The sequence below is a fragment of the Esox lucius genome, chromosome 9 (assembly GCF_011004845.1).
Source record: "Esox lucius isolate fEsoLuc1 chromosome 9, fEsoLuc1.pri, whole genome shotgun sequence".
Classification (NCBI taxonomy): domain Eukaryota; kingdom Metazoa; phylum Chordata; class Actinopteri; order Esociformes; family Esocidae; genus Esox; species Esox lucius.
Window position 1 is genome coordinate 4,024,457 of NC_047577.1, and position 7,517 is coordinate 4,031,973.

Genomic DNA, 7,517 nt, shown 5'->3' on the forward strand with positions numbered 1-7,517 from the left:
TAGTTTGATTTATTACCTTGGAGAAAGAAAAGAGACAGTCCACGGGGGAAACTACTGACATTTCTTGGACTGGTCTCTCAGGTTCACTGCAGCCAAGGTTTTTTTTTTTTATATCTGCCAGTGCAGCATAATTATGGCATTGATGACACTGTAATTCACGACATGCAGTCAAAAAGTTCAGGACGTTCAATTTATTTTAATGCTTAAAACCCTTGTGTGATGTGTGAGCTATGTTTTTGTACTTGAGAGACATGCAAAGTTGTTCAGTCATGTCATCCCACAAATGTAAACAAACCCTAATCTGCATTGGCTCTTTAATTATTATTATTATTATAGGTTCCTGGGTACATGTTTAGGTCATGTTGAGGTTCTGTCTTAATGGGGCTTTTAAAAAAAACAATATAATTGTGTTTAAGCACTAATGCACAAGGGGTTGTGGTATATACGACCAATATACTACTGCTTAGAGTTGTTCTTGGGCACAATGCAACACAGAGTACCTAAACGCAACCCTTAGATGTGGCATTTTATATATTTTGGAAGGGCCAAATAGTAACTCTTGATCCAATAAATGTTAGGAGACCATTAAACAAATCTCTGCTTGCATAGTGGTTTTATCACCACGGACAAGAGTTCATCTGAGTCCTCCCCAGCAGCTTGGCTCAGGGTAGCATTTTTTAAACATGATTCAAACTATTAAAATGTCCTGGCAAGTAATAAAGCTAAATCTGGTTGTGAAATGTCACATGCTGCGAGGAGACAGGGCTAACCGTGGCATGGATCCACAAAACAACCAAGCTGAAATTCAGATCTCATTCTCGAGGTCAGATATCTGGCAATAAAACGGGTACCATGTCAGCAATGCAAGAACCTAATGATCAACTAATAAGGTCAAAATAGTGTGCAGGCCTGAACTACATCTCTGTCACACCCTCGGTCTGGGTATGAGGTCCACACGATTCAGTATACATGTAAGAAATACAAACAGCCTCCAGTCATTAGTGATTTCTTTATGACCCTCAGGCATCAGCAACATCTGCTAAACTGTTTTTTTTTTAATCTCCAGCAGGATCCACAACACTTGATGGCAGAGTAACAAGGCGTAAACCAAAGCAACAGGACATTTGCAAGCCCAATATGGCCATGTTCAGGAACGGTGGTGTCAGAAATACATCCAGCTTCCGCAGCGATATTTAGACATTAATTGGGCAATGCTTCATTGGCGGATCTGCTGTCACTGGAGCTGTGCTCCGAAGGAAAATGAGCGTGTATGAATGTGGGTCATAACATATTCCAGCGTAATACCCACAACATTATGCCCAGACTCAATTTTAGATTTTCTAATGTAAATACTATGTGTTTTGTGGGCAAACACTGTGCAGGAGAATAAAGCTCGCAACCGATATGGAACTATGAATCTTCCAATCCGCTGCATATGTTCCAGGTATATCTGAGAGAACAGGATTACTTTCCTAGTCAAGCCTTTTGGTTAAAGCCAGGAAAGGTTATGGCCCAATCTAGAACTTGGCCGTGGTGTGGTTTATGGCCTATTCATTTCAGTTGTATTCTCCCGTTGTATTCACCTTTGTATTTGTATTTGGGATTGTGTCTGTGTTGCTTTTTGTTGTAGGTTTTCATGAGGAATCTCCCTAAAAATTACAATACTGGGGCAAAGAACCTAGCCTTTCTGTCTTGCCTTCACCCATCAGCATGGATTATATCTATTGTGGTGCCCTCAAAAAGACTGTAGTCTCTGTTATGTGAAGAGTGATGGAACTACAGACAATTACATTGTGTTGTTTTCTTGGCACCTGTTACATTGGTGCTGTGACCCGGATCACTCAGTTGGGCTCTGCCCAACAGCTAGTTTTGCTGTGAAGGAGGATGTCAATGGGCGGTGGGCGTAACAGATGTTAAATGGCTAGTCAGTTAGCGCCACAGTCGGTGCTGGTACCTTTTTCAATCAGTTACGTCACTCACTCTGAGACCTTGAAGGAGCTGTGGCTTTCCTGGGACCATGGTAACTATGCTTCATGGGTGACAATGGCATGGATTTGACCTGCATGCTAGTACGACCATCAGCATATCAGACTGTGTAACCTGATGTTTAAATAGACAGGTATGAATCAGACATTATGATTGGAGTGACCCTACATCAGCTGACGTGTCATGGCCCATTTACCACTCTGGTTTCCTGTCTGAATTGGCTGCGCAAATGTATAAACATATGCTGCAAGGATTTCCTGGGAACGTCCTTTAGAGACAGCACACACACACACCCAAACACCAACACACTGGTCTAAGAATACTCACCAGGGGAAGCCTGGCTGAGAACTGCCGTAATCCTCACTTTCCTTCAACGCCTTGGCGGGTTGGTTATAAATATGCTGGCCACCAAAGTGCCAGGGGAAGCCTTGGGTCTCATCTGTATGCTGACTAACTGTCAGGGTCGAGAGGTGATTAATGGTGGTTATTTATTGGCTGTTTGCTTTGGCAAGGCTTAAGGCTCCTCCAATTCTCACTATGCTTCAGGCATAGTGCCAGTTGGTGCCAGTTGCTCCCAGTTAAACCAGATCATTCAGGTGGGCTCTGCCCAGCAGCTGTTTTTTTCTGTGAAGGAGGTCAAAGGTGATGCATGCCTAGTCAGACAGGTACCGCTGTCAATGCTGTTACCATATCGATACGTTTCGTCACTCACTCTGAGACCTTGAAGGAGCTGTGGCGTTTCAGGGACAGAGGTAACTATGCTTCATGGGTGACAGTGGTCATTAGGTTGAGAGGAACGCTGGTTCGAGCCCTGTGTGGGGCGGGGGGGGGGGGGTTGGAGCAGTGCTGTGACATATGTAAAGGATGTGGCATTATGAAGTGTTATAAAAAAATAAGTAGTTATTATTATTACAAGGGTTCGCTGTTTGTGGTTATTAAAGTTATGCTGCAAGAATTCCCTCGCTGTGTTCTTTAAGAGAGCACACACCCAGACACACACACATAAACACTCACACACACACCAGTCTACAAACACTCACCAGGGGAAGACCTGTCTGGGAACTGCAGTACCCCCCACCTTTTCCTACAACTCGTTCACGTGTTCGTTATAAATAAGCTGGCCACATTGGCTGTTTGTTTTGGCAATGCATAAGGCTCCTCCAATTCCCACTATGCTTCAGGCTTCTCTGCTCCCACCCCAGGATCTCTTTCATGCCCCTGTTCTACTCTTTGCGGCAAAAAGGACCTCTTATGTAGCTTATTTTAACTCTGGCGTTAAGCACCCTCTATTGGAAATATGTTATACTACACCTTGGTTACCGAAATCAGAATCTGAGTTTTTCATAGTTTCACAACAAACTATGATTTTATTATGGTTCATTAGTGCAGCAGTTTTGTACAAAATAAATAAAAACAATATGATTAGTGTATTGAGCATTAATTAATTACAAGAAAATATACTAAAAAATACCTTCCTTCAACCATCCACCAGAGGGCAGAGTTCTGAATAGTCAATGTCCAGGGTGAGAGGGACCAGCCCCAATCTATGCCGCTCGCCTCCGCATCCTGGAGGTATGTAGGTCATGTAGAGACAGCAGATTGCAGCCAATCACCCTCTCTGCAGAGTGGATGATGCGCTGCAGCCTGTCCTTGGCAGTGGCTGTAGCGTACCAGACTGGATGGACTCTATGATGGCAGTGTAGAAATGCACCATCATAGTCTTTGGCAGGTTGAATCTGCAGTAGAACTCATTCAAAAGAAGCAACAGACAATCTGACTTCCTTCCACTATGAAACAAGAGCTGCGTTTCCACCGCAGGGACCCGGGTCTACATTAAGTTCCGGGGACATTATTTTACCCCCCAAAAAAGCCCCCCACTCGGGGGGTAGTACTTTCCCAAAGTACCAGAACTTAGGGGGTTGGGACATTTCTGATTGGTCGAGTAGAGGCAACTCACAGAAGTTTTCAACCTCCATTTTAAATGTCTGTGGCTTTTGTAAATGATGTCAGCATATGGTCAATGGGTTAGTCATGGAGTTTATTGTGCTTACAGATGACCTTATGGAGAACTGATCGAACAACAGATGGACCGACAATGTCCAGGCCTTATTGAGTGTTTATGCTGAGGACCAAGTTCAGCACACCCCTGCCCTGCATTTTTTTAGATCTCTCCCTACTCAGTCACATCTGATTCAAATGATCAGCTCATTATCAAGTCCTTCATGAGTTGCATCAGGTAATTTAGGGCAGGGGGAACTCTAAAACATGCAGGGCAGGTGTGCTCCCTTGAGCAGGGTTGAGAAACACTGCCCTAGAAAAAATTTTGGCCACAGGTATGTCATATTAGCCCACATGCTCAAGGTCAGCCGCTAATGGTGTAGAATTGTGGTGTCCGTGACAACCTAACATTTTTTTTCAGCTTTAAAAAAAAGAAATCAGCTTTTAAATTTTTTTTTTTAGATGGAATGGACGGGCCCACTGAACCTCTTAGGAAAGAGGAAACAAGACACAGACTTCCTTGACGCGCTGAGGGACATGGACAACGCTAACCGAGCCATCCTGCAGCAAGGACAGGAGCAGTGGGACCAGTATATGCAGCTGTTACTTGACAGCCTGGCATCGGAGAGAGCTGAAAGAGCCGAGGAGAGAGCTGAAAGAGCCGAGGAGAGAGCTGAAAGAGCGAAAAGAGCAGAGGAAAGAGCAATGAGGAAGCGAGAGTTGGCGTTCCTCGAGTCTGAGAAGGAAGAAACTAGGTGGCTCCAGAGAGAGTTTCATGGTGGGTTTCTATCTGTTCTTGGTCAGCTTGCCCAGTCGCTGAGCCAAAGAAACAGCCACACTGCTCCACCACTGGACTAAAGAGTGCCCCCAGCCTCCACTAGTTGTTATTTATACATGTTTTGCACATTTGAATTTTGCACCTACATTTATGCACATAAATAAATAGTTGTGGAAACAAGTGTGTGTGTGTGTGTGTGTGTGTCTGAAAACAGAAGAACTCCCATTCACTGTCTTGTTTTTACTGCTGAATTATTTATTAAATCTCAACAGATAAAGAACAAACATGATGTACAACAGGTGCATACAGCCACTAGACATTTGTTATAATCGATTATTCTAATGTAGATTGTCTGCACGTCAGTCTACCAAAAGCATTCTCAAACACCACCCTAGCTCTGCTTCTTTTGTGGTTGTGCACAAGTTGCTGGGATGTCACCCGTCCATTGTCCGTGGAAAAGTTTCATCAGCCAGCTTTTCAAAGGATAGCGTCACCAAGGACATAGTACCCAACATCATGTCCACAATTTTTCTTTGTTTCATCAGGGAGCAGCAAACCCATATCCACTAGAACCCACAACCTTGATAAGCGCAGCACTCTGGCCTCATGCAGGCTCCCTGCTGCTCCTGTAAAAACATTCCAAAAGAGACCTTCCACCCACAACAGCTTGCAGGATGAATCGAATGCCAGCCCTTGTGGTTGAAATACTCTGGTCCCATTTTGCGCACAAAATATCTCGCCATTTCCACTGTTCGGGCACTGATTAAGTTCTGCCACATTCTGTAGTACTTGTTTTTCTGAAACACAAAAAGATGCCAAAAATAAGTCAATGTAGTCTACGATAACATTATTCACAATTGTGATTTACTTAAATGTATATACTAAACCCCAACCATTCTTGTTCTTTGTGCGCGATCGCGTGAATCTGTCTCAGTCATCTCAAGGTCAATCTCCGCAATAGCTCGTAAAATCAGTTTACGTTCTATAAGTCCAGCATTTTGGGCATTTTTTATTTGCGTTGCAGTTACTGCTCGTCTCTTTTCCACCGTTGATTCAATGACCACATTTGCAAACCAATAAATCACGATCAACAGCATCATAACTTGAATTACCTCCCTGGTTGCTGTGATATTGCAGTGTCACATGAATAATAAAGATGCCTGTACGTCGCTTTGTATGGTGCATGGAGCACACATCAGAGTAAGAACATACATCAGAGTAAGAACACACATCAGAGTAAGAACATACATTAGAGTAAGAACACACATCAGAGTAAGAACACACATCAGAGTAAGAACACACATCAGAGTAAGAACATACATCAGAGTAAGAACATACATCAGAGTAAGAACACACATCAGAGTAAGAACATACATCAGAGTAAGAACACACATCAGAGTAAGAACATACATCAGAGTAAGAACATACATCAGAGTAAGAACACACATCAGAGTAAGAACACACATTAGAGTAAGAACACACATCAGAGTAAGAACACACATCAGAGTAAGAACACACATCAGAGTAAGAACATACATCAGAGTAAGAACACACATCAGTGAGAACACAGATCAGAGCAAGAACACATTAAGGTAAGAACACACATCAGAGTAATAACACACATCAGAGTAAGAACACACGTTAGCGGACTAATTAGCCTAAACTTCGCAGGTCTTTAGACCATGGTGGAAACGTCTACTACAATGAGCTGAAGGAACCCTTTAGTTCCTTCAAAAGTAGTTAATGGGACTAAAAGATCTGGGTACTTTTGGTGGAAACACGGCTTGTGTGGGGAGCGGGCTATAGCCAGTTTGGCTCTGGGGCATGTTCATGAGGCTTACTGCTTTAGGAAAGAAACTGTTCTTGTGGCTATATGTTTTGGTCCCTGATAGATATCAGCCTTCTGCCAGAGGGGAGAGCTATGAATAGTCAATTTCCAGAGTGAGAGGGCTCAGCCCCAATCATCGCCGCTCGCCTTCATGTCCTTGAGGTGTGTAGGTCATGTAGAGATGGCAGATTGCAGCCAGTCACCTTCTCTGCAGAGCAGATGATCAACAGTATTGTTTAAATCCAGAAAAATATGATAGCAACTTTTAAGTGGATCGCATTGTTTTTAGGGAAATTTCTTTCATCAGTGTAAACCACTCATCTCCACTACAAATAGGAAAAAGAGGCTACAATTTGCACGAGCTTACCAAAATTGGACAGTTGAAGACAGGAAGAATGTTGCCTGGTCTGATGAGTCTCGATTTCTGTTGAGACATTCAGATGGTAGAGTCAGAATTTGGCGTAAACAGAATGGGAACATGGATCCATCATGCCTTGATACCACTGTGCAGGCTGCTGGTGGTGGTGTAATGGTGTGGGGGATGTTTTCTTGGCACACTTTAGGCCCCTTAGTGCCAATTGGGCATCGTTTAAATGCCACGGCCTACCTGAGCATTGTTTCTGACCATGTCCATCCCTTTATGACCACCATGTACCCATCCTCTGATGGCTACTTCCAGCAGGATAATGCACCATGTCACAAAGCTTGAATCATTTCAAATTGGTTTCTTGAACATGACAATGAGTTCACTGTTTCGTGCCCTGGATGTGCATCCCACAAATCTCCATCAACTGCAAGATGCCATCCTATCAATATGGGCCAACATTTCTAAAGAATGCTTTCAGCACCTTGTTGAATCAATGCCACGTAGAATTAAGGCAGTTCTGAAGGCGAAAGGGGGTCAAACACAGTATTAGTATGGTGTTC